This window comes from Sphaeramia orbicularis, chromosome 10, assembly GCF_902148855.1.
Source record: "Sphaeramia orbicularis chromosome 10, fSphaOr1.1, whole genome shotgun sequence".
NCBI lineage: Eukaryota > Metazoa > Chordata > Actinopteri > Kurtiformes > Apogonidae > Sphaeramia > Sphaeramia orbicularis.
In genome coordinates this window covers 52355352-52361251 of record NC_043966.1, presented here as the reverse complement: position 1 = coordinate 52361251, position 5900 = coordinate 52355352, and positions in this window count along the sequence as shown.

The window sequence follows — 5900 nt, the reverse complement described above, 5'->3', positions numbered from 1 at the left end:
TGCGGGTCTGCGGACAGACACACACTGACCCGCATGGCCACGCTCCGGTTCAGGAAGTACCTCTGGGACTGTCAATGGAACAGCGGAGAGAGGGGGGGCAGAAAAAAAAAACAGTTATGTAAAAGTTGGAGTCATGTGACGGCGGCCAGCTGTTCTCATTGGACAGTTTAGAAACTGTTACAAAACAATCTGCCATGTAACAGTTTCAGTGTCGGGGGCAGGAGTGCGTCTGACCTGCAACAAGGACCCAAGTAGGATCAACACTGACGGGTCAGGGTGTCACCCCCACCGGGGGAGGGGGATAGGGAGGGGGAGGGGGTCATGCCATTGTAATGAAGTGGAGATATTAAATCTTTTTAAAATTTGTAATATTTTCTACTGCCTTTACATCTTGTACTCCAACCACAATGTACCAAAAACTGTTAGAAGATTTTTCTCAAATTATTCTATATTATTATATTATACATTATATCAGGGGTGAGCGTGCCTTTGCTGCAGCAGCTCCTAAACCAGGGCTCAGCAACCCTGGACCTCCAGAGCCACTATCCTGCATGTTTTAGATGTGTCCCTCTTCCAGCACACCTGACGGTCATTATCAGGCTCAGGCTGATCATTTGAATCAGGTGTGTTGGAAGAGGGACACATCTAAAACATGCAGGATAGTGGCTCTGGAGGACCAGGGTCTGACTGGTCTTCAAACCCATTTTTTCTCCTTGGCTTTTGAAACCATGTGAGATGTTTGAAGGTACTATCTTTATTCTATTGCAGGGCTGATCTGCAGTGGGCCGAACCAGTAAAATAATAACACAATAATATATAAATGTTAACTCCAAACTTTTCTCTGTATTTTACAGTGAAAAAAGTAAAACTAAACTATGAAAATGTTTACATCTACAGACTATGCTTTCAAACAATGTGAATAACTTGAACAAACTGAAAGAATAAGTGTGATTTTAACAATATTCTGCCTCAGTTTATCATTTCCACATGTGCATTATAACTTACAGATCACTGTGGATCTACAAACACACAAAACATTTAGTATCAGGCAGAACATTGTTAAAATTGCACTTATTTTTCATAAGACATTTCAAGTTTTTCACATTTGTTCAGATTATTCACATTTTTTGTGAGATTATATTTTGTTTTAGTGTAAATACATGAAAATATTTACATTTACAAGAGAAAAAATTGGAGTTGTGAGTATTTATAGATTATTATGATAATATTTTACTGGTCTGATCCACTGGAGATTGAATTGGTCTGCATGTGGAACCTGAACTAAAATTATTGTTAATTTCTTGATCTCTATTTTTGCATTTCACAAATTCATCCCAAGGGCCAGACTGGACCCTTTGGCGGGCTGGAGTTGGCCCCCAGGCCGTATGTTTGACACCTGTGTTCTATTGTTTTTATTCGGTAGTGGTTTATTGTTCTTATTTATTTATTTGTTTGTTTTTAATTGTATGGCTTTTTAATCAATTTTTGTATTTTATTCTTTTATTTGGGTTTTATTTATTCTTCTGTGTAGCACTGTTTTCTTTTTTTGTACAATTTCTGTGTCTTTAACTCCGTTCTGTTTTTTATTCTTCTATTTTGGTTTTATTTATTCTTCTGTACAGCACTTTGGTCCACTGTTGTTGTTTTAAAGTGCTTTACAAATAAAGTTGGATTGGATATTATTTTTATTTTATTATATTGCTGGTGTAATCTGATTAATCACTCACTATCTTTGGATCCTTTACAAATGCTGACTAATAAACAACTTTTAACATCTGAACAGACACCAGGTCAGTGGTGACCCATTTAAGATCCATGAACTCTCACTGGTGATTACATTTCCATGAGAAGGTAGGATGTTAAAAGGCAGAACTGTGAATCTCATTTCATATATTAAGGTTTCAGTGTATGTAAAACCATTTTCATTGATGAAATGAGGTAGCCTATCATGTAGTTCAAAAACTGATCTGGAGGGATGACTTAAAGACCATGTACTTGGGTGAAGACACTAACACTGTCTTTCTGTGTTCTGCTTCAGTCGTGCACAAAAAGAAAACAACAGTTACTTCTTTTAAAGTCTGTTGAAAATCACGCAGGAATGTAATGTACAGAACATACTGTAAGTAGCAGATCTCAGTGTAGTCTGTTATATGTAATACCCTTGGATGTAATCCTGTTTCCTGGAAGTGACAACGTTTTTGACTGTTATCGGCAGATGCTCTACACCAGGGCTCTCAAACTCATTTTCTTTCAGGGGCCACATTCAGCCCGATTTGATCTCCAGTGGGCCGGACCAGTAAAGTAATAGCATAATAATGTATAAATAATGACAAGTCCAAGTTTTCCTTTTTGTTTTAGTGCAAAAAACCCCAATTAAATTATGAAAATATTTACATTTTACAAAAAAGATGTGAATAACCTGAAAAAACTGAAATTTCATTTGAAAAATTAGTGCAATTTTAACAATATTATGCCTCGACTTATTATTTCTACATGTACATTTACACACAATGTTCCATAAAAATTTGGTAACAGGAAGAATATTGTTAAAATTTTGGAGTTTGGAACTAAAATTTGAACGGTTTCTACAATATTCCATCCGTTATTATTAACGCAATTCCAGATCCCAGTGGATCCATAAGTGCACAAAACATTTAGTAACAGGCAGAATATTGTCCAAATTGCACATTTCGGGTTGTTTATTTTTGTTTTTATTCATGTATTTTTTGCATTTTATTGTGAAAGAATAGTTTTGTAAATGTAAATATTTTCACAGTGTAATGTTTTTTTTTTTTTCACTTAAATTTTTTCCACATAATTTTTCACAAAGAAAATTTGTCGTCATTATTTCTGGGTTATCGTGTTGTTCTTTTGACTGTAGATCACATTGGTGTGTATGTGGAACCTGAACCAAAAGGATTTGGACAACCTGGACTGTTCAGGTTCATTTTTGCACTTTCATCCTGCAGGGCCGGAATGGAACCTTTGGTGGGCCAGATTTGTCCCCCGGGCCGCATATTTGACACCTGTGCTCTACACCTACACGCCAGCTGAAGACTCCACCTAAACCGTTTTGTAAAGGTAGACAGAAGATGGCGTGATTCTTACCATTAAGATGGATGCCAACCCCTGTTACTGCTTCTCTGATCACCTGTTCAGATGTCCAACCAGGAAGTAAACGCTCATAAAACCTGCCAAGATGTGACCTTATCAAATTGTGGCACCGCAACAGTGAGTTAGAGAACCAGCAGGCAAACACCGCTCATTCACTCAACTGTGAAATCCTGCTGTTTTGTAATTGTTGGGTAGAAGTGTCAGCATAATCTTACTTTACTTTCTGATTAGAATAAAGAAAAAAATAAGTAAGAAAAATCTTACGTTTTATTAAAGCAAGACTTCTGTAATATTAAAAATAATACAGAATTAATGGTGACCTATAGAACTATTTGGCAAACTAAAAGAGAATTATTTTAATGACCTATAAAAGTGCTGCATGCAAAAATGACCTGGAGCTTTATTTTTTTATTTATTTTTAAAATTTTTAATTTAAAAAAAAAAAAAAACATTTTTTAATTTATTTCAAAGATGCAAAGAAACAAAATAAAACATTTAAATGGACAGAATCTATCTTTAAGCACATACAAGTCTGAATTCTGCAAAAGGAGTAGGAAGAAGTCTAAACTTATTTAATCCAACCCCTCAGTGCTTTTACACCTTTATCACTAACTTAATACAAGAATCAAACAATACTATTTTCCTAATTTTAGCATTGAACCACAACAAATACATAATGCAGTAACTGAATTATACACAATATGCTCATGTCAGTACAGTCATACAAACAGACTCAACAATTCAACAGTTTTCTTCAATAATTACAGCAGATTTATCAATACAACAAAAAATAAACAAAAAGAAAACAGTAAAAAAAAAACGCATATTTATAACTCCATCTGTATATCACTATAAAACAGACATTACTAAAAACTAAAACATAAAAAAAACAGTAAAAAATGCATATTTATATTAACATGCACAGTTCAGGCTAGAATTAGAAGTTGGTTATGTTTAGGGCAGAGTTTTAGTGACTTAGGTGCAGGGATGGCCCTCCTGTTCGATACTATTAGAATGGCCTGGAGCTTATCGGTAGTCTTTCCTGTGATCTCAAAATAAAACTTGTTTGCTGTGTGTGGATTACAGGCTGCTCAGTCCAGTCGTAGTAGTGGTGTTGGTAATATAGGTCGGCCGGTCTAGCCTGTGAACTCAATCCTGCGCACAGACACCGCCTCTGACGGACATATACACCAGAGCAGACGGACTGACACACATGTCACACACACAGACAGACACACAGACACACAGACAGACACACAGACAGACAGACAGACAGACAGACAGACAGACACCGGCTGACATATATGCAAATGAGGACAGTTGGAGAATATTATGCAAACGGGTTCTGAAGTGGCCAATCAGATAACAGGGAGAGATCCTCTTGTATCACCTTGAAAATTTGGAGTGTGTGTGTGTGTGTGTGTGTGTGTGTGTGTGTGTGTGTGTGTGTGTTCTTAAATAGGGCAACAATGCAGTCAGGCCAGCTCTCCTTGTGCAGACTGTCTGGACATCACATACTGGACTGGGACCCACACTTATCCTCAGCTGACTGTTTTACAAGGTCACATGTCGTTGGAAACAAAGATGAATATTCATGTCATGAATACCAGAGCTGCACCGCACCACTCACATCTCATTTGGCTGTAAGGGGACACACAGGTAGACAGGAAGGACAGTCCAGGTGGTTTTCACTGACTGAGTCTGAGGGGATCCATATGCCTCCAGACTTGCATGACTCTTGAAATGGCATTTTATCACTTCATATCAGGGGCGGTTCTAGGATCCGAGGTTTAGGGGGGCTGAGCGCCCAGAGTGCTGGCTGCCCAGGCAAGAGAAATGTCACTGTTTTGTACATTTGAAATGCACTTTCAGACCATCGTTCCCACATTTTATGAAAGAGTAGGGTATGAGAAACTCTGTGACTAAACCATCAAATCTGATAAAGTCTGATAAACCAGTATATATGTGTGATAACACTTAATCATACACCGTCAAAACATCAGCAAACCAGCACTTTGGTCATTTGTTTTCCAATTAATCTGATTAAAATATGTAACATTTAACATATTTAATCTCTGAGGCAGATCATTTCTATAAACTATAGACCAGTGTATATATTAAGTGTCTCTCTGCTCCCCTCTCTCTCTTTGCGCTTTAACTAAAAGACAAATAACCAAACAATGTGTTTTATATCTAATAAGAAATATAAACTGGTACATTTATCCAACTGACAACATCATTGTAATAGAGTATTTGGTTGTTGTGGAAAATGAGGTTACACAAGTTGATCTGTTACCTGAATCTGGCTCTTTTTTTTTTTTCTTTTTTTTTTTTTAAGGAAAAAAAAAAAAAAGTATGTTCCTGTCTGTGCCCCCCCCCCCCCACACACACACACACACACACACACACACACACTCACACACACACTAGGGGTAAATGGGTATCCAGTCAGATAAAATCAGTAGCACCTTGTCTTTAATCTGAACACATGCACAGACTCAACAGCAGCTTCTCAGTGTGGAGCGGATCAAACCATTTTCCAGACTAGATGGGCGGGGGGGTGCTGTATTTTTGTTGTTAAAATATTATGTTTCATTCATGTACTGTACATGGTTTTGACATTTTTCTAGCATGTTAAGAATGGACATAAAATAAACAAGAAAAAAGAAAAATTTCAGCAAGCTTAAAATATTTTAGGGGTGATTCAGCACCCCCAAAAATGGGCTAAAAACGCCCATGCTTCATATCCTAAGTAGGTTTTCTTATAGTGTGGCGGCAGGTCGGTT